At 48.3% G+C, this 27,322-nt stretch overlaps 1 long non-coding RNA gene across 1 annotated transcript in view; it reads left to right on the forward strand.

Annotated features, from left to right (window-relative positions):
* Positions 1 to 27,322, forward strand: part of LOC141197824 (uncharacterized) — a 33,676-nt gene that overhangs the window by 5,138 nt on the left and 1,216 nt on the right. The gene's annotated exons all lie outside the window — the stretch shown is intronic.

The raw sequence follows: 27,322 nt of genomic DNA on the forward strand, positions 1-27,322 counted from the left end.
TAGTGGAGCATTTCGTATCTACTCAGCCTAATATGGAGGAGACCAGGATCTTCTATACTTACTGTACAAAGTCTCCTGTCCTGGCTGTGACATCCTGTATGCAGTGTGAGAACTCCCAATGTGACGACCACCTGACAGCCCACAACAAGGCACTGGATCATATACTAATAGAATCCGGCTCTTTTGGTTTCCAAAAATGCTCCCTCAACAAGAAGATGGAGCCTCAGAAAAGCATTTTTTACTATTAATAAGGAGTGGGTGTCCTAGACTGGTAATGCATGCGCTTTAAGGACTGCCAAAAATTAGAAGGAGGCACTCCAATACCTCTTTGAAGAGACGTAGTGGAGGGACTCAGAAAACCTTTTTTTCCCATTATTAATGAGTGGGTATCCTAGACTGATAATGCGCATGCACTAAGTGCATGGGCTGGAAAACATTTAGGCTATGTGCCCACGTTTCGGACCTGAAGCATATTTTTTACGCTTCTCCCTGGCGGGAAAATCGCATGCGGATATTACATGCGGTTTTCCCGCCAGGTAGAAGCGTTTGTGAGGCGTCTTTGCATGCATTTCCGCATGCGGGTTATCAAGCACTTCTCCAAGCATCACTTGGAAAAGTGCTTGACAACTTGTTCAGAATGGTAAAAAATAAACTTTATACTCACCTTCTGATGCATTCTCTGCCCCGTCCGGAGGCTTGAGCGGCTCACGCTGTTGTGTGCAGGACCTGCGGTGACGTCATTGTGTCATGTGGTGGGTCACATGACTCAGTGACGTGGCAGGTCCTTCAGACAACAGCGCGACGGAGGGAAAACATCAGAAGATAAGTATAAACTTTATTTTATTCTTTTTTTTTACAGGTTCTTTGGTACCCAGGTCTGGATGAGAGTCTCCTCTCATCCAGACTTGGGTACCATCCGCACATTGATTCCGCTGCGCTTCCGCAAAATTAATGAACATGCTGCGGATTTTTGACCGCAGCATATACGCTGCGGAAAAATCCGCAGCATGGGCATTGACATTGCGGAATGCCATTGGGGACCATGGGGTGCGGATATACATGCGTTTTTCAAGCGTTTACGCTGCGGAAATTCCGCAGCATATACGCTTGAAAAACGCTACGTGGGCACACAGCCTTACCCCCGGAGGGGGTATACATTTATATCAGAAAATGTTAGCGATAGGCCTCTCAAAATTCTCAATGCGGGTATTATAAACACCCTTAAAAGATTTATAGTAAGGGTAGCATGATCACCCTGTTGATATGGTGGTGGAGGAGGAGGACATAAAAAGGTCAACCTGTCAGCATTTTCAGTTGAGAGGCGGATGTGCCTATCAGTTATAATTTTCCCGGCGGCACTAAAAACCCGCTCTGACAAAACGCTAGCAGCAGGGCAGGTCAGGACATCCAAGGTGTAGAGAGACAGTACATGCCATGTGTCCAGCTTGGATACCCAATAGTTGTAAGGCACAGAGGAATCATGAAGGACGCTGGTACGGTCAGCAAGGTACTCAGCATCTTCCAAAACTTTTCCCTCCTTGTCAGAGTACACCAGACATCAGGGCCTGGGCGCTGGGAGGGTTTGAGAAAACTGTCCCAGACCTTTTTTAGTGTTCCCCTGCCTCTGCTCCATCTGGTGTGTGTCTCAATCGTCAGTACTCCTTTGTTGTCTAAGGAACTGTGACCTCTGCTGCCTGCGTTGTCAGATGGAATTTTTTTTTTAATAATTCCTCAACTAGGGCCTTCGAGTACTGCAACATTTTATTAGACCTCTCCGCCACGGGAAGGAGAGATGGAAAGTTCTCATTGTAGCGTAGGTCTAGAAGGGTGACCAACCAGTAATTAGTGTTGGCCAAAATGCATATAACGTGAGGGTCGCAGGAAATGCAGTGGAACATAAACTCAGCCATGTGTGTTAGACTGCCAACAGCCAAGACTTCTGTCCCCACCAAGAGGACACCTGTCCATCTTCTCCACCTCGTCCTTCCTCTACTCCTCCTCTTCAGGCCATCCTCACTGTACTGATTGGATGAAGGTGGTGTGGGTAGTACCGTCTGTAGCTCAGGCAACCAGTGTTATGATCAGCTACAGGGACTAAGGAAATACAGGATATCTGTCCCTACAATAAAACTAAACTAGATCCCTACGATGTAACGGGGAACCTGATCCTGCGATCAGACCCGCTAAAGTCCTCGGCTAGTCTGTACGAAGACCTATAGATGTGAGGGAGGGATCCCTACAAGAAGTAGGGACTGGGATAAGTTGGACACCTCCTAGCAGAAATAGTAGCAGTCAAAGACAAACACACAACAAAAAGCATAGAGGTCAGAAGACCTAGCAAAACTAACAGAGAACGGCAACAGAGCACCAAGCTAGCTCAAGAGTAGTAAATACAATGAAGTCCAGCAAGGCCAGGAGGGCGGAGCCGGATAAAATAGGCAAAAATGGTCATGTGACCAGCAAACTAAAAAAAACCTAACAGGAGAGCTCTAACAACCAGCTCCTTAACTCCTCCTCCTCCTCATTATGTATATAGTTAGGTCCATATATATTTGGACAGAGACAACATTTTTCTAATTTTGGTTCTAGACATTACCACAATGAATTTTAAACAAAACAATTTAGATGCATTTGAAGTTCAGACTTTCAGCTTTCATTTGAGGGTATCCACATTAAAATTGGATGAAGGGTTTAGGAGTTTCAGCTCCTTAACATGTGCCACCCTGTTTTTAAAGGGACCAAAAGTAATTGGACAATTGACTCCAAGGTTATTTCATGGACAGGTGTGGGCAATCCTTTCGTTATGTCATTCTCAATTAAGCAGATAAAAGGCCTGGAGTTGATTTGAGGTGTGGTGCTTGCATTTGGAAGGTTTTTCTGTGAAGTAAACATGCGATCAAAGGAGCTCTCCATGCAGGTGAAACAAGCCATCCTTAAGCTGCAAAAAACAGAAAAACCCATCCGAGAAATTGCTACAATATTAGGAGTGGCAAAATCTACAGTTTGGTACATCCTGAGAAAGAAAGAAAGCTCTGGTGAACTCATCAATGCAAAAAGACCTGGGCGCCCACGGAAGACAACAGTGGTGGATGATCGCAGAATAATCTCCATGGTGAAGAGAAACCCCTTCACAACAGCCAACCAAGTGAACAACACTCTCCAGGAGGTAGGCGTATCAATATCCAAATCTACCATAAAGAGAAGACTGCATGAAAGTAAATACAGAGGTTCACTGCACGGTACAAGCCACTCATAAGCATCAAGAATAAAAAGGCTAGACTGGACTTTGCTAAAAAAACATCTAAAAAAGCCAGCACCGTTCTGGAAGAACATTCTTTGGACAGATGAAACCAAGATCAACCTCTACCAGAATGATGGAAAGAGAAAAGTATGGCGAAGGCGTGGTACAGCTCATGATCCAAAGCATACCACATCATCTGTAAAACACGGCGGAGACAGTGTGATGGCTTGGGCATGCATGGCTGCTAGTGGCACTGGGTCACTAGTGTTTATTTATGATGCGACACAGGACAGAAGCAGCTGAATGAATTCTGATGTATTCAGAGCCATACTGTGTGCTCAGATCCAGCCAAATGCAGCCAAACTGATTGGTCGTCGTTTCATACTACAGATGGACAATGACCCAAAGCAACCCAGGAGTTTATTAAAGCAAGGAAGTGGAATATTCTTGAATGGCCAAGTCAATCACCTGATCTCAACCCAATTGAGCATGCATTTCACTTGTTAAAGACTAAACTTCAGACAGAAAGGCCCACAAACAAACAGCAACTGAAAACCACCGCAGTGAAGGCCTGGCAGAGCATCAAAAAGGAGGAAACACAGCATCTGGTGATGTCCATGAGTTCAAGACTTCAGGCAGTCATTGCCAACAAAGGGTTTTCAACCAAGTACTAGAAATGAACATTTTATTTACAATTATTTCATCTGTCCAATTACTTTTGGTCCCTTTAAAAACAGGGTGGCACATGTTAAGGAGCTGAAATTCCTAAACCCTTCATCCAATTTTAATGTGGATACCCTCAAATGAAAGCTGACAGTCTGAACTTCAACTGCATCTGAATTGTTTTGTTTAAAATTCATTGTGGTAATGTCTAGAACCAAAATTAGAAAAATGTTGTCTCTGTCCAAATATATAACTGTATGTCCCTCAATTTTGTTATATGTCACCCATCCTGGTAAACAGTTGAAACCAGAAGTTTACATACACTAAGATTACTATGCCTTTAAACAATTCTGGACTGCCCATATGATGATGTCATGTGTTTGTAAGCTTCTATTTTTTTGGCAACATCTGAGTTAATTAGAGACACACCTGTGGATGTACTTTAATGCACACCTGAAACGCACTGCTTCTTTGTATAGCATCATGGAAATGTCTAAAGAAATTAGCCAAGATATCAGGAAGAGAATTGTAGACTTGCACAAGTCTGGCTCATCCTTGAGTACAATTTCAAGATACCTGAAGGTGCCTCATTCATCTGTGCAAACAATTATATGCAAGTACAAACAAAATGGGAATGTCCAGCCATCATACCACTCAGGAAGGAAACGGTTCTGTGTCCCAGAGATGAACATGCTTTAGTCCAACATGTGCATATCAACCCAAGGACAAAAACAAAAGACCTTATGAAGATGATGGTGGAAGCTGGTAAGATTGTGTCAATATCCACAGTGAAACGAGTACTGTATCAATATGGGCTGAAAGGCCACTCTGCCAGGAAGAAGCCATTACTCCAAAAGAAACATAAAAAGCCAGATTAATGTTTGCAACGCACAGGAGCAAAGACCTTAATTTTTGGATACATGTCCTGTGGTCATAATGACCATCATTACGTTTGAAGGAAAAAGGGAGAAGCTTGGAAGCCTAAAAATACCATCCCAAATGTGAAACACGTGGGTGGCAGCATCATGTTGTGGTTTTGTTTTGCTGCAGGAGGGACTGGTGCACTTCACAAAATAGATGGCATCATGAGAAAAGAAGATTATGTGGCAATACTGAAGCAACATCTTAAGACATCAGCCAGGAAGTTAAAGCTTTGGCATAAATTGGTCTTCCAATTGGACAATGACCCGAAGCATACTGACAAAATGGTAACCAAGTGGCTTAAGGATATCAAAGTCAATGTTTTGGAGTGACCATTACAAAGCCCTGATCTCAATCCTATAGAAAATTTATGAGCAAAGCTGAAAACGAAGGTGCGAGCAAGGCGACCTACAAACCTGGATCAGTTACACAAGTTTTGTCAGGAGGAATGGGCCCAAATTCCGACCAACTATTGTGAGAAGCTTGTGAGAAACGATTGACCCAAGTCATTCAGTTTAAGGGCAATGGTACCAAATACTAATGAAATGTACAGTATGTAAACTTTTGACTTTGCAGTAAGTAATAAAAATGCTTTAAAACATTCTCTCTCTCATTATTCTGGCATTTGGCAAATATTAAAAATGATGGTAATCCTAATTGATCTAAAACGTGAAAGGTTTATCCTGATGTCATGTTAGATATTGAGAAAAACATGTATATGTGTCTTTTTATATAGTGTATGTAAACTTCTGGTTTCAACTGTATATGCCCTCCCATCCTGGTATATATATCCCCCCCCATCCTGTTATATATGTGTCCCCCATCTTGGTATATATGTTCCCCCTATACTTGTATATATGGCCCTCCCATCCTAGTATATATGGTCATCCAATCCTGGTATATATAGCCCTCTCATCCTGGTATATATGGCTCTTTCATCCTGGTATTTATGGCCCTTCCATCCTGGTATATATGATCTAAAATACTGGTATATGTGGCCCTCCTTCCTGGTATATATGATCTAAAATCCTGGTATGTGTGGCGCTCCATCCTGGTATATATGCCCCCCCCCCCCCATCCTGGTATATATGTCCTCCCCAACCTGGTATTTGGCCCTCCCATCCTGGTGTATATGGCACTCCCATTCTGGTATATATGATCTCCATCCTTGTATATGTGGCCCTCTATCTTGGTATATATGTCGCCATTTCTAGTATATATGATCCCCATCATGCCGCATACTTAAAAAAAATAAACCATTCTGCTCACCTTCCCTTTGCTCCTACACGGTGCGGCACCATCTTCTGAGGCTGGCAACTTACTTCAGTGTATAAACGGCGCAGCGGCCCTCACATGCCGACATCAGCTGCCAGAATATTCACTGCTCCCCACGCCTGGGATTATGGGGGGGGTCTCGCATAAATTGAAACTAGAATACATGGTGGAAGGTGTAAAAAGCAAACAGGACACAGTAAAGTAACATTGTGTAGATACACAGTAATACTCATCATACATGATTGTGTCAACAAAATGGAATTCTCTCACCCATTCTTTGTTTCTCCGGGATGAAAGTTGCTGTCTGGGGAGTTCCTTCTGGACCAAGTAGTTGTATAAGCTGGCCCTGTTAGTCCCTTTAGGCTCAAACTTAAACTATCCCCACAAAGCTCCCGCTCTGACAAGGGCAGACCACAGCCAGCCCTGTATGGAGGCCCTGCACTTTCCCTTTGACATTTTGTTGACACAATCATGTATGAATTATTATAAATATGTAGGATCTGCACTCAGACCTCATACTTGTGTTTTGAGAAATCTCTGTTTTTCATTTAAATGTCTGGATTCCTGGAGATAGAAATAAATGCTTAATCCATGGAATAAAGGGAAGAACAGAGATTTTCCCCTAGTTTAATTGATGTATATCTGGATCTGTTAAAAATTGGTGTTTCAGGGGAGGGCGACTTACTGTGTCCCCCGTATACACCCTCTTCCCTCTACAGATTCTATCCAGAGCCTGGTCTTCACACCTGAAGATAGAGTACAAGCTCTTTATGTATTTTTACACATATTTAATATAGAGATGGTCCCCTGACTGTGTTAATGGTAATAATCATTCCAGCATTGAGATCCATCTCTCTTTTTATGGGTGGCATTATCTGTTTATTGTTCTTAACTATTAAATATTAAAAGTTATGTTTTAGATTCTCACTTTAATTGCTGTCTAGTATCTAATCTATAGTGAGAACATATCTCAATATTGGTTGGTGTTACTCTCACTGTTTTGCTTGTTGCTGAAAAGGTGAAAAACCAATTAAAAACAATTTCTGCTTTTGCCCCAAATTAATGGAACGTGTGTATCCATATCATGGATGCCGATACAGTTGAAAACAACAATAGGAAAGGGAGCCATCAGCTGTTGCTCCCTCTCCCATCATTCCCCCTCTCCATCTGAACTCTGTGATGTCTCAGTGTAGAAGGCGCGATGACATCACTACAGCACGCCCTCTGTGCTGAGCAGTGCAGGGGCTGGAGCTGCGAGGGATAAGGGAGAGGTGAGTATTTGTTTATTTATTTTATATGTATAGAGGACTACATGGGGCCCATAATACTGTATGGAGCACTATATGGTGCCCTTAATACTGTATGGAGCACTAAATGGTGCCCATTATACTGTATGAACCACTATATGGGGCCCATTATACTGTTCCAAGGATTATGTGGTGCCAATAATACTGTATGGAGGACTATATGGGGTCCATAATACTGTATGGAGGACTATGTGTTGCCCGTAATACTGTATGGAGCACTATATGGGGAACATTATACTGTATGGAGGACTATGTGGTACCCATAATACTGAATTCCCCCCCCCCCCCCAAATACTCAGGAGCTCATGAATACACAGTGTTTAGAAAATAAATGTCAGACTAAGGGACCAGAAACCACCACATTCCGATATGAGAACTGCCAGTCTTGATGAATCAGGGCTAAATCTTTACTTGAAAGTTTCAAATGTAATAGAAATGTTCTGGCTGCAGTGAGGAGGTCATGTGATTGGCAGTTACTGGTCATTCCTGGCACCTGCAATGAGAGAGCGAGCACAGCGACTTGTCTACAAGGAGCATCCGGAGAGTTTTTAGCCATAAAGGCACAATGTTTTGTCATTTTTTCCTTTTCCTCCCATTTGTACCCTCCCCCATTTCCCCTTTTTTCATTTTTGCAGGATTTACAGGATTCCATCATCCTTTTACTGGTCATCGTGTGGCAAGTATCATTCTCTGTAGCCCATATACAGTTCACAGAGCACAATACATTCACATTACACAATGTATACACAGAGGGAGGAATGGAGCTGTCCACATTATTTGATCGGGAAGGAGCTGTGTAACAGATTTATAGTTTTAGAGTCATAAAAGAAACCTTAAAAGTGTGCATCATCCGTCAGAGGTATCGGTTTATCTTATATGTCCCAGCGTATACATTAAATGGATGCCTAAATGTGATATAAAAATAGTCTATCACTGGTCATAGAGAGAAAGGGGACAAGAGAGCAGGAGAACTATATATGTATATGACTCACCCCCTGGGCTGTGGGGCACCCGGAACCGGGCTTCTGTACGATGTTGGGGGTAGTAGTGGCAACCTGATCCCGTGGCTCAGGGTGGTCAGACCAAATGTTGTGGCAGTCTATTTATAGATTTGTGAATGTCCGACTACGCCACCCGTGGATTGTGGTCAGGGTAACCGCCGCTGCAAGGCAGACAGCTGAGGCTGGTGTTGATGTGCAGCACATGGGTAGGATAACTCCCCACGGGAAGAGTGTAGCCTCAGGGCAGTGTAGGTGAATGCTGGGGGTGATAGTGCAGGCCGCAATAGTAAGAGTTCAGAGTCCGCTTCAAACAGTCCAGGGTCTTTATTGTAGGTGTTATTAACGACCCAACAGTAGTACAGGTTAGGAATGGGCCTGGGTGTCTGAGAGCATTCGGGCGAGCCCCACTGGTCAGGGCGAGTGTGTAGGCCTACCGTTCTCTCTATGCTCTTTCTGACTATCCCCCTCTTCGTGGTGTAATAGCCCACGTCCCTGAGCTGGCCGTGTACTTCTCGCCTGTATGGCTTGCGACTCGGGCCTTGGGTACCTTTTGCTTTCTCCTCGCTGTACTGGTCCCTCTGTGTGGCGGAGCCTCCAGGCTTCTTAGGCCAAGGGACCTGCAATCCCTTGCGAGTTGGTTCTCTGCTGCTGGGCTTACAACCCTGACAGCCTCGGACCCCAATGTCCGGTTGTGTGATTCTCTCAGCCAGGACCGACTCTCGTCGCCTCTGTCCCTGGCTTGCAGTTTCTCCTCTGCCTCACGGACTCCTCAGCTACAGCTGAACTGTCCCTCCTTCTCTGGGACTAGTCTCAGTCCTGAGCTAGGTCGTCCAGTTCTCTCTAACCCTGCCCCCAGTTCCAGCTTTTATAGGGGCAGCCAGCTCACCCTACTGGCCTGGGACAGGAGGTGCTGTATGCTAATTGTCCCTAACCAGGGAACCTCCCTCCTGCTCTCAGACACAGCCTTTAATATTTGTGGCATCCAGACCTGGGGTGACACATTCCCCCCTAGTAAAATTTAGTACTCCGGACTAAACAGGAAACACAAATACAGGGTATAAATGACAACATAACATATTTACAAGTACATTTTGTCCTTAAGGCCACGGCGCTTCCGTGACCGGGTGTCCATATCACCCAACAAGGTGAAGTTTTCCACAGTGTGGGGACCTGTCTCCATAAACCCCAAGTTCCTGGCCTTGGGCATGGCGGCAAGGTAAAAGCTAACTACTTTGGACCACAAGGAGGCCACGCCGGACAGGTTTTTCTTCTGTGGCAATCTTCACAAGAGGGCACCAGGTGCAACTATCTACGTGGTAGTTCCGGTTATTCACCGTCCATAACCTGTCAGTCCATTGTATCTAGGAAAACTGGGAAAACAGTATTAGTAACCAGGTAACAAGTATAACACATTAACTACATACTTTACATTTAGATCTTCCAGCGAGCTGGTATTTGACCCCTAGTAATCCGGGTTGACCTGCGTAACCCACTGTCTGGTGGTGGTCTAACCTGGCTTTCCCCACTAGCATTTAGGGTACAGCTACTAGCTGGGTTTACAGGCAGGGCAGGCAGCTGTCTGCAGGTCCTTTGGCTTACCGCAGGCATGGCAGGATCACTGTCAGCAGAGGGTTGACTCTCCTGGGCTGCTGGCATGGGTTCTTCTGCCTCCGGGGCTGCTTGTTCCTCTTGTTCTTCCTGCTCTGCTGTAGGCTCCTGCTGGGTTGGCTGAAGGAAGTGTAGGACGGGTACCACTATTGCATCGTTTATCCGAGTCCAGGATACTCTCCAAGAACTGTGTTGATCATTTCTTCTTTGTCCTCTGCAAGTTCAAGGTCATCTTGATCTTCTCCTGCACTCTGTAGTTGCTCGGGGCTCCGTTTTAGGTGGTCTCTGGAGACAGTGCTAGTGGTTTCTCCTCCATCCTTGGTAATTACACATACCTTCGAGTTGTCGTGGTTGGACGGCAGTACTGTTTACGGGTCTCTCTCCCACTGGTCATCCAGCTTGTGAAGCTTTCTCTTCCGCTTCAGGACCTGCTCGCCAGGTTTCAGGGGACCAGCACGGGCTCTCTTGCTTTTCTCTCGCTTGAGCCAGATTCCTCTCCACACTCTCCTGTACCTTCTTGTACTGCAGCCGCCATTCCGTATCCCAGTCCGCGTCTGGGGGAGGTGTCCTCGGGTGTCAGGACTCCCATCTCCAGGTCTATCGGCAGCTTACCTGGTCTTGTTCGCATCAGGTAAGCCGGGGTGCAATTGGTAGCATTCATCGGGATATGGTTGTATAAGTCTATCAGGTCCGGCAGTTTTTCCGGCCACAGGCTGCGTTCCTCTAGGGGCAACGTTTTGAGGAGATCAATGACAATATTATTAATTTTCTCACACAGCCCGTTTGTTTGCGGGTTACATAGTTAGTAAAGCCGAATAAAGACTTGCGCCCATCAAGTTCGACCTGTAAGTTCTGTAATTGCTAAAGTTGATCCAGAGGAGGGCAAAAACCCCAAATGATTTAGCCAATCTTCACGTGAGGAAAAATTCCCTCCTGACTCTGAAACCAGGCGTTGTCCGAATCTTCTTACAGCCGTAGAGGTTGCAGAACTCCTGGAAGATTTCCGCCTCGAACGCTGGACCTTGATCTGTCAAGACCTGTTCCGGATACCCGTGTGGACGGCAGAAGTGTTGTTGGAAGGCTCTGGCCGCTGTTTGGGCTGTCAAGTCTTTAACGGGAACCACCACCAGGAACCGGGAATAGTGGTCCACTATTGTCAGGGCATAGACGTAGCCCGACCGGCTTGGAGCCAATTTCACATGGTCCAGAGCTACCAGCTCAAGAGGCTGCCTGGTGACAATGGGCCTCAAGGGTGTCTTCTGGCTGGTAAGTCCTTCCTTCTGAGGTTACATGGGCCGCAGTCCCTGCACCACTTCTCTATGGCCCCTCTCATACCGACCCAGTAGAACCGCTCTCTCAGTAGGAACTCCAGTTTCTTCCAACCCGAAGTGTCCTGCTCTGTTATGGTAGGCCTCCAGGACCATTGCTGCATCTAGTCTCGGGACCACTACCTGCCAGGTCAGCTCGTGCGTCCGGTGGTTGACAAGCCTTCTGCACAGTTTACCTTTGTAGAGGAATAGCCTGCTTTTTTTCTTCCATAACTGCTTGGCTTCCTCTAGAGCGTCCGGGCCAGGGCTAGCGCCTGCCTGGGTCAACAGGTCTTTCACCAGGCGAATTGCAGGGTCACTATCTTGCGTTTCAGCCCAGCCGTGGTGGGGTAAGGAGTTGAACATGACGGTGGTTAGGTCTTTGTCTCTTACCCGGTGAGAATACTGAGTGGCCCCATACCGGTGGAACGCAGGGAGCTCTACTTTCTCCAGCTCCTCCGAGTCTTCTTCCCCTTCGGGTAGGTGGGGCATTCTCGATAGGGCATCTGCGTTGGCGTTGGTCCTGCCTGCCCGGTATTTGATTGTGAAGTCATAGTTCGATAGCCGGGCCATCCACTGCTGTTCCAGGGCACCAAGTCTTGCATTGTCCAGGTGTGTCAACGGGTTGTTGTCCGTGTACACGGTGAACTTTGCGGAGGCCAGGTAATGTTTAAACCGTTCTGTGACGGCCCACACCACTGCCAAGAATTCTAGCTTGAAGGAGCTGTAATTCTCCGGGTTTCTTTCAGTGGGCCTCAGCTTCCGACTGGCGTACGCGATCACCCTTTCTCTGCCCTGTTGGTTCTGTGACAGTACGGCTCCCAGCCCCACATTACTGGCGTCTGTGTGGAGGATAAAAGGCTGGTCATAATCTGGGTAGGCCAGGATCTCATCCCCCGTGAGGGCCATCTTCAACTGGCGGAAGGACTCCTCTTCCGGCTTGTCCCACTTGAAGGGTGGCTTGTGACGTCTGGATTTAGACTGACCTATCAGGAGGTCCTGCATTGGAGCTGCCATCTTTGTGAACCCGGGGATGAACCTTCGGTAGTAGCCTACCAACCCGAGGAATTGCCTCACTTCTTTGATGTTAGAGGGGCTTGGCCAGCTCTGGATTACTGTAACCTTGTCAGGGTCGGCGGCTACTCCCTCTGCACTCACCACGTGTCCTAGGTACTGTACCTTCGGCTTTAACAGATGGCACTTGGAGGGTTTCACTTTCATGCCAAAGCCTGCCATGGCCTCGAACACCTCAGCCAGGTGCTTTAGATGGTCCTCGTAAGTCTTCGAATAGACAATCACGTCATCCAGGTAGAGTAGGACCGTCTCAAAGTTTTGGTGCCCTAGACAGCATTCCATCAGCCTCTGGAAGGTCCCGGGTGCATTGCAGAGCCTGAATGGCATACAGTTGAATTCACTTAATCCCATCGGGGTGGTGAAGGCAGCATTCTCCTTGTCAGCCTCTGCCACAGGAACCTGCCAGTACCCGCTAGTAAGGTCCTACGTAGAGAAGAAATTAGCTGATTATAGTGCGGCCAAAGACTCCTCTATTCTAGGCCTCGGGTATGCGTCTTTATGGGTGATACGATTGACTTGTCTATAGTCCACGCACATTCTCATGGTACCGTCTTTCTCTTTTTTACCAGAACCAAGGGGGCTGCCCAGGGGTTACAGCTGTCTCTAATGACCCCGGATTCTTTAATTTCTCTCAGCATGCCCTTTGCGTTCTGATAGTGTGCGGGAGGTACAGGTCTGTATCTCTCTTTTATTGGTGGGTGGCTCCCCGTAGGGATGTGGTGTTCTACCCCTTTCACTCTGCCGAAGTCTAGCGGGTGCTTACTAAAGATTCTCTTGTACTCCTGAACCACCCGGTAGACTCCTTGTTTTTGGTGCAAGGGCTGTGGAGTCAGCACCCACGTGGAGTTTCTGGCACCAGTCCTCCTTGTGTTTCTGGGAGCCATTACCTTCCGCCTGGGGAGATGGAGGCAAGGGTTCCACGGCCCTGACAGCATTGTGTTCAACAGTATACAATTTGGCAAGTGTAGCGTACCGGGGCAAGTGTACTTCCCTTTCCCCGATGTTTAAGATCCGGACGGGCACCCTTCCATGGCGGACATCAACCACCCCCCAGGCTGTCAAAATGGTGGGCCTGCTGTCTGAGTACACTGGTTCTACCATGGCTTGGTAGTCTTTCCCTCTTAACCCGATTGCAGTCCGACACCAGATCATCATTTCACTTTTGGGAGGCATGGCAATGGGGAACGGGTCGCTCATCCTCACACTACCGATCTCACCACCAGACAGTTCTACCTGTTGCTGTCTCATCAGGGCTCTTATCTCCTTCTGGAGGACCCTCTGTTGGCTGGAGCTCACATTCATCGCCACCTGCTGCAAAATTACAATTACTTCTGAAAGACAATTTTCAATCACGTTAGTACCCAAGGTTATTTTAGGGTGACTTTCTCGACGATCAATGTCCACAATGATCACTCCCTGTGCCGGCAGTTCAACTTTACCAATCTTAACGGTCATCTCTCTGAACCCCACCTGCGGCACGGGCTGGCCATTGCTGGCGATGATGCTCAAGTCATTGTCTGGGTAGTGGGTTATGTCAGTGTCACTCCAATACTGCTTAAAAAGTACATAGGGGATGGTAGTTACTTGTGACCCGGTATCCAGCGGTACACTCATGGGGATACCGTCCAGCACTATGGGTAAAACTGTGCGTCCCCCCATGTATTCATCACGCCAATTAGACGGGCCTAATGACCTTATGCCTGGGGGTTGGCCCTCTGCCCCAGGTCAGACCCATTTAAAGTACAGTACCTGGCTACGTGTCCCGGCTGGCTGCAACGGCGGCAAATCGGCTGTCCATCCTCAGTGTAACAGTCGGTGGGCCTCCCTCTGAACGACAGAATCCTCCTCTGTCGACGCCACTGGACATCCTCCGGACTTGAAGCCAGCTTGATTGGTCCTGACGAGTCCATCTGTAATGACTGTACGGTCCTGGTCAATGCAGCAACACTCTTTGTTAGTTCTTGGACCTGGTGGTGCAGGTTTGCTGGCGGGGATGGGTTTAGAGCCTGCACATCAGCCCCCACAAGGTCTGCGGGGTAGGGCGCCGCCCCCTGGTGGTAAGTGATGGCAGGGCGCCGGGAAACTACAGCGCCACCTGGTGCGGGTTCTCGGAGCACCCGGATGGCCCTATCTTTGAACTGTGCAAAAGTCAAATCGGGGTTCTGTAGGGCCATGAGGCGCAGCTGGGTTCTGTGGGCGCTGGACAGCAGACCTTCTATGAACTGCTCAGTCAATAATTTATCTGTATCCTGCACGCTGCCAGGGTCAGCTTGCTTGATTGCTCCCAAGGCTTCCTGTAAATTTAGGCCATAATCTCTGATGCTGTCTTGAGCTCGCTGCTTACATCCATAGAACCACATTTTGATTTCTGCTGAGGTACGGGTATCAAAGGTGTCCCGTAGATGGGTCAGAACCCCCCCTTACAGTCCTTTTCTCCTCAGCTGTGCAAGACTTTACCTCCCGCTGGGCCGCACCAGTTAACTGCCCTATCAGTATGCTTACTTTCTGTTCTTCTGTCAGGGGATAAACTTTGAACAGGCTATACAGCCTTTCTTTAAAGTCGCCCAAGGTATGCGACTCGCCGGCATACTGTGGCAGCCAGGCCGCTCCGGGGATATAGGGCATGGAAAACGGCATCACAAGCTGCAGCGGCTACGCTGGTGGTAGAGGGTCCCTCCGCGTCCGACATCTTCCTCCCCCCTAGTTAACCGTGGCCTACCTTCCGGCGATCCTCTTCTGTAGGCCGTGGCTCCGCTCGCGATGCTCTGGGCGAGGACCTTGCGTCGCACGGTGATGACGCCGGCGTCCGCTGGATCTCTTTCCAGGACCTTGCGCAGCATCTCAGCGTAGGGCGGGGCTATAGGTCTTGCGCATTTTTGACGTCCATGCCCCTCTTCTTCCCGCGCGGCGTCCCGAAGATGGCGCCCGATGGCGGGAAACTGCAACGGATGGCGGGAAATGGCCCGAATGGCGGGAAACTTCACCCAGGTATGTATAAAGTCTTTTTCAGGCACACAATACCCGTTTGTGGCGGGTTGGTCACAATCCTGCCGACTACGCCAAAAAGCTGACTCACCCCCTGGGCTGTGGGATACCCGGAACCGGGCTTCTGTACGACGCTGGGGGTAGTAGTGGCAACCCGATTCCGTGGCTCAGGATGGTCAGACCAAATGTTGTGGCAGTCTATTTATAGATTTGTGAATGTCCGACTACACCACCCGTGGATTGCGGTCAGGGATAACCGCCGCTGCAAGGCAGACCGCTGAGGCTGGTGTTGGTGTGCAGCACAGGGGTAGGATAACTCCCCACGGGAAGAGTGTAGCCTCAGGGCAGTGTAGGTGAATGCTGGGGGTGATAGTGCAGGCCACAATAGTAAGAGTTCAGAGTCCGCTTCAAACAGTCCAGGGTCTTTATTGTAGGTGTTATTAATGACCCAACAGTAGTACAGGTTAGGAATGGGCCTGGGTGTCTGAGAGCATTCGGGCGAGCCCCACTGGTCAGGGTGAGTGTGTAGGCCTACCGTTCTCTCTATGCTCTTTCTGACTATCCCCCTCTTTGTGGTGTAATAGCCCACGTCCCTGAGCTGGCCGTGTACTTCTCGCCTGTATGGCTTGCGACTCGGGCCTTGGGTACCTTTTGCTTTCTCCTCGCTGTACTGGTCCCTCTGTGTGGTGGAGCCTCCAGGCTTCTTAGGCCAAGGGACCTGCAATCCCTTGCGAGTTGGTTCTCTGCTGCTGGGCTTACAACCCTGACAGCTTCGGACTCCAATGTCCGGTTGTGTGATTCTCTCAGCCAGGAGCGGCTCTCATCGCCTCTGTCCCTGGCTTGCAGTTTCTCCTCTGCCTCACGGACTCCTCAGCTACAGCTGAACTGTCCCTTCTCTGGGACTAGTCTCAGTCCTGAGCTAGGTCGTCCAGTTCTCTCTAACCCTACCCCCAGTTCCAGCTTTTATAGGGGCAGCCAGCTCCCCCTACTGGCCTAGGACAGGAGGTGCTGTATGCTAATTGTCCCTAACCAGGGAACCTCCCTCCTGCTCTCAGACACAGCCTTTAATATTTGTGGCATCCAGACCTGGGGTGACACATATACACACAACAAGCTTTATAGGAAAGTAATGTATATAACTGAAATTACGTGTATAAGTGGGATTCCACTGATTCTGATCAGAAGGATGAGTGCTTTTAATGCGGAAAGAGAGGTTAATTCCCCCACTGACTCAGTAAAAGCACATCCCATACATCGCAGGCGGATCATAGATACCCCTGTAGGTGCACAACAGAGAGATGTGTTGGAGGATTATAGTCAGCAAGAACTTAATAATCTTCATGATTGTTTTTCTCAAAAAGCCAATGAATCATTGATTACTTGGGAGGTAAGACTGTGGGAGATAGGGGCCCATGGAGTACAAGTGGATACAGTAGATGGTCCCAAGTTTGTGCAACTAAGTCATGATCCTGTAGTGAAGGAAGCGTTCTGTACACTGCGGATTCGGTTGCAACATTCGACTTGCAGTATACTGGATGTTGTGGCTATGGCATTACAGCCTAAAAATCCATCTGAAGCAGATTGGCCCCCTAATAAGAAGCCATGGTTTACATTAAAAGATTGTTCCCATAGGTTGAAGGAAGAGGTCATGAAAAAATGCTATTTCTGTAAGGACCTATGATGACTACATGGCAGTGCTAGTTAGTGTGTCTGTCAGAAATCGCATAATCAGGGCTGCTCCCCAGCTTATAAACATATAATGATGACCCTAATGGTAAACCAGACTGGGAAGACCATCTCCAACACCCTAGAGGCAATTCGGCAATTGGGTAATTTGGGAGATTGGGGCCCCAGGACTAGTGGTAATTTTGTTTCCGGAGAGCAGCGTAGAGAATCTAAAAACAATAACAATGGCTCCCGCATATCGCGGGTATGTTTATTGCCTTGTTGAAAGATGAGGTTCCCAAAGAGGAAATTGATGGGATTGGTACTGACTAGTGATGAGCGAGCGTGCATGCTCGCTACTGCTCGGTGCTCCCCCGAGCATTTCACTGCTCGAGATGTGTGGCGCCCCTGAGGGTTCAGTCGCCACAGGGGTACTGCACCTCAGCTCGAAGTGTGGTATCTCCTCTTCCAGGTAAGGATGGAGCATTTCTCAGGACCCCACTTTACCACTCAACACTAAACCACTCCTGTCCAGTAGGGGGTCTAAATGCACCAGGGTGCTGCCCCAGCCCGGGATAGAGGAGATGGGGGGGAACCAAAGATGGGGGGAACCATGTAGTGGGTGAGGGTGGAGAACATACTTTTAGGAAACACTTATTCTTTCATATTTAATCTCCGGCCATCTTAAGTTCAAGGTCTTTGATTGTGATATTCGTCTGTGATTGTGGTATTCGTCTGTGATTGTGGTCTTCTGCCAGAGTCCAGCAAAAGTCTGCAGCTGACTGAAGATACACGGTCCTCGTTCTCTGGCCTTGAGACGAGGAGCGGGTCTGAGTTAACCACTGTCTCTACCCGGTCAAGGTCCTGACCTAAGAAGGCCTGGAGGGGAGCAGGCAAAAGGATCCCAGGGGGGATACGGACGGAGCGGAGTGGCCACCTGTACTCTTTATTCTGGCCTAGTCAGAGGGATTCCTGCTGCAAGAGGGGTGACTGGCCCCCGATATCTGACTTTGTTACTTCACGTCTCAGTCAGAAAAGCCCGGAGGCTTAGTGGATCCCAGGGGGGATACGGACGGAGTGGCTTACGCCACCTGTATCTCTTACACTGCGTTTATCCAGTGGGACCCGGCCTTACACCTCGTTCTAACCACACACAGTCAGGAGAAGATTTAGTGGGAGAACTTACCAAGGAGAGGAACACACACCAGAGGGGTCTCGACAGGTGCTCCTGATCTACCTGGAAAGTGCTGGACCCACCATCCCGGTGGTCGCAGTACGCCGTGAGTAGCAGAGGGAAGCTTTTGCGGCTGAAGTTCATCTGAAAGTGAGTAAAAGCCCTGGATGACTTCACACACCGCCTCAGCCTGTTATTTCCTGCGCGGCACTGCACCCACCATTCCTTCTCACACTGCCCTGAGGCCTGCTCCGCCTGTGGGGAGCTGTCCCATCTTAGCAGCCCGTAACACCAGCCTCAGTGGACTGTAGCAGCGCTGGTGTCCATCACCGGAAACCGCAGGTGGCGTAGTCGAAATATCACTCTTACTTGAAAGGCCAATATTTTTATGTGACGGCCCTGGGCACGGAACGGTCCAGGCCACGACTTCCTCCCCCGCTACCCCTACACTGACCCGGCTCCGAGTAAACCCATATCCCAGGGAGGGCTGGAGCGTCGCAGATGCTCGGCGCTCGCCGAGTATTTCCGGGGGTTGCTTGGCGGGAACTCGGGTCTCCTCCCTGCATGTTTGGTGCTCTTTAGAGCGCCAAGCAACATGCAGGGATGGTCTGCCACACACTGTAATGCCGCAGCCATGTTGGTTGTGGCATTACAGTGATTGGCTGGCCGCACAGCGTCATCAGGTCTATATCAGACCTGGCGCCGCCATGCTCGTCACAGTCACTCCGGAATCAGACAGTGTAGGGAGAGCTGCTGCTAAGCTAGGGAGAGATTTGCTTGTTTCTAGTTAGTGTAGGTATGCCAGACTATATTAGAGACACATATTCATCTCAACTAACAGTCCTTCTGAGGACTAATCCAGCTGCAGAGATATCAGTGCTAGGCAGGCAGGCAGTGCACATAGCAAGAGGGTCCATTCCAGTTCTGTCTGCTGCTTTTCCAGATATTTCCAGAAAATAGCCCTAGGTATCGGGTCAGGAATATATATATTTTTATTTTAATCCTGATTATATACTTAAAAAGCAATCCAGAGAACACAATTTTTTATCGTCATTTGCTTGTTGGCACTGCAGAGTACAGCCAGGTCCTTTTCATATTACAGCGCTAAAAATGCAGCTATTTAAAACTGCTTTGTCCATCACACGGATCACATATAATTGCGCTCCAATTTGAGCCATTTGTAGTGAGCGTGGAAGATATTGTCGTCCATTTTAAATGCACAAGGCACGTGGCAAGAGACGGGGAACTGGACGTGATGGTGATGGTGCATGCAGAGGCCGAGGCCGTGGGCAAGCTGAAATTGTGCCACAACAAACACCCACTGCTTCTCGCTCGACCTTCCTGTCCCAATTAATAGGGGACCATAGAACACCACTATTGAACACAGAGCAGTGTGAAAAGGTTAGTGGTTGGATAGCAGATAATGCTTCCAGTCACTTAGCCACCACCACCACCACCACCCTGTCTTCCACACAGGTCAAGTCTCAGTAGCCGTGAGTCTGGACTGCATATTCCTCACCCTGATCCTCCCCTTCCTCCCACCATGCCGAGTGCCCAGAGACAACTGATCCCACACTTGGACACTCCGAAGAGCTGTTCACTTTTCCATTTATAGATTCGGGCCTCTTGCCTGGTCCACTTGAAGCGGGGCAAGAGAAGATCGCATTTAGCAATGCCCAAATATTTGAGCAGCCACGGTGATACGAAGGCGATGGTGGGAAAGTGTCACGAGAGGTGGACTATGAGACACAATTGCCAGAAAGTCAGGAGGAGGACCATTGTGCGGAGGTGGAAGACGAGGTGGTGGATGATATAGTAACTAACCCAACCTGGCAGGAGGACATGCAGAATGAGGACAGCAGCACACAGGGGGAGGAAGGAAGAGCACCCCAACAGGCATGAAGATGCACTGTGGTGGTCGCAAACAGAAGGCGAGAAAGAGTTCCCAGTAACACCAACTCGACGGACGTTGCCAGTGCAACTGTTAGGTCTTCTCGAGTCTAATTGATTTTTAAAGACTCTGCCGATAACCCCAAAAAGGCCATTTACACCACCTGCCAGGCCAGCATTAGGCCAGAATGATTAGGCACATGGCAGCAAAGCACCCGACTTTGTGGGCCGAACCCCAGGGTCCAGGAACAGTGTCTGCAGGTGACACCACTGCTTCTTCCGCTGTTTTGTGTGCAAGCCAATCCCCTGTCCATAGTGCATGCGAAGATGCCTCCTGCCCTGCACCTGTCGTTGCACAATCTCAAATAGCATCATCAGCAAGCACGTCCTTGTCCCAGCGCAGCATTCAGTTGTCCATACCCCAGTCCTTGGAACGCAAGCGCAAATACGCAGACAACGCCCCATAGGCCACACTACTAAATTTCCACATTTTGCGACTGCTTGCGCTCGAAATGTTGCCTTCTAGGCTCGTGGAGACGGAAGCTTTCCGCGACCTGATGGCAGCGACCATCCCTCGGTACTCGGTCCCCAGCCGCCACTATTTCTCCTGATGTGCCGTCCCTGCATTACACAACCACGTGTCCCACAACATTAGCCATGCCCTCAACAATGCAGTTACAGGGAAAGTCCACCTAACCAGGGACACGTGTACAAGTGTTTGTGGTTAGGGACGGTACATCTCGCTGACGGCACACTGGGTTAACATAGTGGAAGCCCAGTCGGACCTTGGGACGGAACACATCCTCCCGATGCCGAGGATTGCAGGCCCTAGGTCAATCAGGGTTGCCCCCCACAGTCTACAGCTCCTGCACCTCATCCTTCTCCTCCTTTTCAGCCTCAATCTCCGAAATGACCATGTAGCACCCTGAGGATTCGGCTGCTACAGGGGTATTGCACCTCAACCCAGAGGTGTGATATTCCACTCCCGGGTAAGGATGGAGTGTGGAGCTGAGCTCGGTTAGCTGCATGCACTACACACATCCCATTTCCGGAGGGCAGACCAACGGTACTCCCACTTAGAAATGTGCAGGTACGATCGAGTCTGTCCTTGGCTGGAGTGGGAGGGGGGTGGAATATCCCAGTAGTGTAGGGGCAGATAGGGGGAGCAGTCTGGGTAGTGCTAGGAGCTCATTGGGTGCTGGTCACCTGAGCTCACACATAGAGGGAGTATATAAGGTGGGAACCATCTTAGAACAGGGTCTTTGTAGAGGGTCTGACAGGCAGACAGTCACCAGCCAGCCTGTTGTGGAGGAAAGAAGCAGAAGAGCAGAGCAGCCCCAGGCCCAGAGAGAGAGAGAGGAGAACGAAGGACCCAGAGGGGGAGAAAGAAAGAACTCTGAGAACCCAAATCAGACCAGAGGGTGAAGAGTTGGCAACAGGGTACCGGATCCCAAGCTGGTGGAGGCTACAGCACACCTCAGCCAGAGACCGGAGGTCGTGGGCAGCATCTGCCACGACCACCCACTAAATCCACCCGGAAGGCAGACCACGAGTAGGGTCAGGGAACCCAGTGACAAGGGTTCACCAACAAGAGGCCCGAGGGAGCCGGACATAGGTGGATCCCTGGTGGGGACGGCCAGAGACGAGGACAGGACAGAAAGGGAGCTCAGAACCACGCTCCAGAACTACTTGGGGGTTGGCCGAGTCCAGGACCTGGTGGACGCAGCACGGCTCGGGTGGTCACTCAAGGCCGGAGTGACCGGAACAACAGCAGTAAGTAAAAACCCTGAACTGCAGAACCCGACTCTGTCTCTCATTACCATCCTCTCTGCACCTCTACAACCACCATCCTCTGCACCTGACCCCCTGAGGCTATACCCCTCCCGTTGGGGGTTATACTACCTAAGCTGCGCACACACCATCAGCCTCAGTGGACCCTGCTGCAGCGGCGGCCGTAGTGACCGCAATACAACGGGTGGCGTAGTCGACATAAAGAACTTTAGTAACATCAGTAAGGACTGCCACACACTGAGCTTGACGCCCTGGGCACGGACCGGGTCACCGCCACTCGGAGACTACAACCCCCATCTGATCCGGCTCCGGGTATTCCCCTAAAGAATATGGCCCAGGGGGCGCGTCAACTTCATCAGTCACAAGCTGGAAGCACTGCCTCAGCCAAGCGGGCTGTGCTGAAGCTAATATGCTTAGGTGGCAAACCGCACAATGCTGAAAAGTTGTGGACAGCTCTGAAAAAGCAAGCAGATCTGTGTCTGACACTACTGAACCTACAGTCAGGCATGGTCATGTGTGACAATGGCCGGAACCTGGTGGCGGCTCTGAGGTGAGGCGAGCTCACACATGTACCATGCCTGGCCCATGTGTTTAACCTCGTGGTTCATCGGTTTCTCAAAACCTACCCAGAGCTGCTGGATCTGCTCATCAAAGTACGCCGCCTGTGTGCCCATTTTAGAAAGTAAGGTACAGCTTCCGCTGCCCTTGCCGTGCTTCAGCAGCGTTTGCAGCTTCCGGCTCATCGACTGGTGTGTGATGTCTCCACGCGTTGGAACTCTACACTGCAGATGTTGGAAAGAATTTGTTAGCAGAAGAGGGCAGTTGTTCACTACCAGCATCAACAAGGCTGTATTCAGTTCAGACTCCACACAAGACCTCAGGGGTGGACATGGATAGCAGACATCTGTACCATCCTCCAAAATTTTGAGGATTCCACCAAGATGGTGAGCGGTGATGACGCCATAATTAGCGTCACCATCCCGCTTCTCTGTCTGCTGAAACGCTCTCTGCTCAGAAGCAAAGAGGATGCATTGCAGGCGGAGCACAATGAGATGGAGCAAGGAACCATACAGGATGATTACACACAGTCCAGCCTCATCTCATCCCAACGGGGATTGGGTGACAATGAGCAAGAGAAGGAGGAGGAAGAACAGGAGCTAGTTTCTTGCGCTATAGACGGTACTACCTGCACAACTGTCATACCGTCAGTTCAGCGTGGATGTCCTGAGGACAGGGAAGAGGAGGAGGAGAGCATGATCAGTCATCCTCTTGGTGAGGACACGGAAGTCTTGCCTGTTAGCAGTCTGGCACGCATGGCTGAGTTTGTGTTACGCTGCCTTTCCCGTGACCCTTGCGTTCTCCAAATTTTGGGTGACAGTCATTACTGGTTGATGACACTTCTAGACCCACGCTACAAGGAAAACATTATATCTCTTATTCCTGAGGCGGACAGGTCTACAAAAATGGGGCAGTACCAGAAGGCCCTTGTTGTGGAACTATTAAAAAAATTCCCTTTTGAAAACGCTGGCAGCAGAGGTCACAGTTCATTGGACAACCAAGGAGTACAGCCGAGAGAGACACAACTCCAATCCAGCAGAGGCAGGGGAACACTGTCAAAGTTCTGGGAGAGTTTTCTCAGCCCCTCCCATTGCACAGGCCCTGAGGTGCGGGTTACTCTCACAAGGAGTGCAAAGTTTGGGAAGATGCTGAGGGAGTACCTTGCCGACTGTACCAATGTCCTCCATGATTCCTCTGTGCCTTATAATTATTGGATATCCAAGCTGGACACGTGGAATGAACTGACTCTCTACGCCTTGGAGGTCCTGGCCTGCCTGGCCGCTAGCATTTTATCAGAGAGGGTTTTTAGTGCCGCTGGTGAAATTACAACTGATAAGAGCATCCACCTGTCAACTGTAAAAGCTGACAGGCTGACTCTTATAAAAATGAACAAGGGCTGGATTGGGCCAGACTTCTTAACACCACCATGATAGCAGCGTAACATAAACTTAAATCCAGTGTCTTTTTTTGGGAGGTGTATTCCCATGCATCTTTTCACAGCCACACATGGGTATACGCTTCCTGATTTTGGATATTTGCTTCTGGTCTTCAATATGTTCATTTATACCCCCCAGGGGTAAATGTTTGTCAGCCCATACGCTTAGTGCATGGGCATTACAAGTATAGGAGACCCGCTCCTTTCTAATGGGAACATTTTTTTATGAGGCCCTCCTCCACATCTTTTCCAAGGTGCATTGGAGTGCCTCCAAATTTTTGGCGCCCTTGCATTCACTGCATAGGCCAACACAATGGGAGACCCACTTCCTATTAATAGGAACATTGTTTTCAGGAGGCCCTCTAACCTCCACGTCTCTTCCAAGGGACATTGGAGTGCCTCCCAATGTTTGGCAGCCCTTGCATTCACTGCATAGGCAAACAGCATGGGAGACCCACTTTCTAATAATGGGAACATTGTTTTCAGGAGGTCCTCCTCTAAGTCTCTTCAAAGGGGTACTGGGGTGCGTCCAAATTTTCAAAGGGGTATTGGGGTGCGTCCAAATTTTGTGCAGCCCTGCCACTCACTGCATACGCAATAATAGTATAGGAGACCCACTCTTTAGTAATGGGAACAACAAAGCACAGCCGGCTGATGGCTCTCTAAGAATAGAAAAGGCCGCCTGATAACCCTATAAAAATAGGCTTTGTGACTTTCAGAGTGCCTCCTTCATAAATGAAACAGGATGTGTCTGATGATGTGTCACACACCACATGGCCAGATAAGGTTGTAAAATATTAAAATTACATCTCCCGGTGAATGCATTTGTCACGGTTGAATGCAAAAAGGCATCAAAAACGCTGGTGTGGAGGAGTATTTTTGGTTTTGGTTATTTATTTTGCCTTATATACAAGTCATTACCCTGTAAAGGATGTTCCTTAACATATTTCCCAGGAAAATCCATTTTGGTTTCGTTTTTGTATGTTTTATTGTGAGTTCGTAAAAGTGGCGTAATACCTCTGACAACGTTGTTCACAGCAGTGACCTGGGAGTCAGAAATGCTTTCAGGGGTCTTCCCCATGCTGTTCCCATGTCATTTGAGCACTGTTCCCATCGATTTGGGCAATTTTTAGGCCTCTGCAGACCTCCGGGGGGAGCCGCCTGAAAAATGTTCGAATTTTTCATAGACTTACATTGGGCTCATTGCTCGGGTCGAGCATTCCAATTTGCTCGACTCGAGCATTTTAGTGCTCGCCCATCACTAGTACTGATGAAATGTGGAAATTATACCAAAAGCGAGGGCTTCATAAGAAATCAGGAAGTTCACAAAATAAAAAGGTGACAGTGGAAGATTCTGGATCCCCACAGCGTGGGCGTAGTTGGACACGGAGAGAGCGGGAGGGCCCACTCCCACTTCGTCCCCAGTGAAACCCACAGCGCCGGGGTTTGAGGATCTTTACGCTGAAGTAAAATTGCTGTTGCAGGAGGTCAAAACACAGCGACAGGAGTTGACTTTTTCTCCCAGAGAGGTTTCCCAGTCAGAGGGAGACACAAGTGATTGACTTCTTGGCCGAGCCCTCCACATAGATAGACGCCCTCATGTAAATTTGGTCATTAATTGGCAAAATAAGAATAGGGGCTCACAACAATAAATGTTATTAATCTTAACCAATCACAGTATATAAACTAAAGGGAAGACATTTTAAAATTATATATTTATTAAGGTATAAAGTTAAAAACATACCAAACAATTGTGCAAAAAAACAAAACAACCCTGACTCACAGGCTAACAGACTAAACATTGTATACTAATTACCAATCAAACAGAAAAAAACCCCAACCAATAACCTAGATTATAATCATGGTTCAGCTTCCCATCTACTGTTAGTAGTTATATTGTCCGAGGTCAGCCTATACTCTCCTAGGTATACCTAAACAAGTAGTATATTGGTTAGATGATTTCAGTATGACATATCTATAACCATCCACTCAAAGGAAGATGCCTAGTACCCAATTTCAACTATAACCATCCTTTCAGATGAAAAATGCTTAATGCCCGAAAAATGCTTAATGCCCGACGCGTTTCACCACAAACTGTCGTAGCGGCTCTTCAGGGGCAACACAAGTTAACAAGCCAATATATGGTTATGTATAACACATTACAGATAACAGTTTCTGTTTACTCCACTGAGAAATCAACAAATAAATCTTCTTCTAGTGTCTCTCTTGCTGTAGCTTTTATTTAGAGATTCATCTAGTATTCCCCATGACCTATAGAGGTTGCTATTCCATCATCATTTATAAACACTCATCAGATCAGAGCCAAATACTCCTTTTGATGATATAGACCTAAGTCTGTCCCACTCCATATGCTGGAAAATATACAGCAAAGATGTGTGGGGGAAAGAACTGTGGCAAGATGTTTGGGCAATTGTGCAAAGAATTAAAGTGACTGTATTTCACGTTGACGTCCATTGTGCTTCAGATAACCTAGAAAGACTCTTCAATTCAATAGCGGATGAACATTCCAAAATATCAGTTGCTGATGCCAGTGAGGAGCCTGACTCAGCTGAAAAGCAACTTGGATTGGCTCAATGGGCACATCAGAAATGTGGGCATCTTGTAGAAAAAGCTACTTATGAATGGGCACAAACCAGAGGAGTGCCCCTCAGGTTACATGTAATTAAGGAAACAATTATGAAATGGCCAGTGTGTCAACATTCACAACAGAGACCTATTCCCCATGTGGTTAGGGGCCATATAGCCCGAGGCAAATTGCCTGGACAAATTTGGCAGGTGGATTATATTGGTCCCCTTCCACAAGATGGAGGATGTGTGTATGTATGCACGGCTGTGGATACATACTCAGGGTACATGATGGCTTGTCCGTGTAAAGCGGCCAATGCCAACAGTACGATCAAAACAATGGAAACCATAGTATTATACTACGGAATTCCGTAACAAATTCAGAGTGACAATGGTAGTCACTTCAGGAACAAGAAGGTTGCAGAATTTTGCTCAGAACATAACATTGAGTGAATCTTTCATATCCCATATTATCCCCAAGCCGCAGGATTGGTAGAGCAGATGAATGGGTTATTCAAAGAACAATTAAAGAAATTGGGAGATGGAACTTACAAAGGGTGGAGAAAACATTTAAATGAAGCCCTTAACATTCTTAACAGGCCAATTGGAGAACAGGAAACACCATCAATGAGGATGATTACCCCCAATTTACAGATAATGCCCTTAAAAGCTTCTACCACAGAACAGACGGTTCTCTATTGGGAATTGGAGACGGGAGCACTAGGACCCTATAGGGCTACTCCACAAGCTGCAGGATTAGATCTACAATCCCATGAGGAAATCAGATTGGAACAGGAGTTATAAAGGCAATCAGAACTGCTATAGGATTACAAATGCCTCC

Source organism: Phyllobates terribilis, unplaced genomic scaffold (assembly GCF_046119375.1).
Source record: "Phyllobates terribilis strain yellow unplaced genomic scaffold, ASM4611937v1 Scaffold_89__1_contigs__length_6337102, whole genome shotgun sequence".
NCBI lineage: Eukaryota > Metazoa > Chordata > Amphibia > Anura > Dendrobatidae > Phyllobates > Phyllobates terribilis.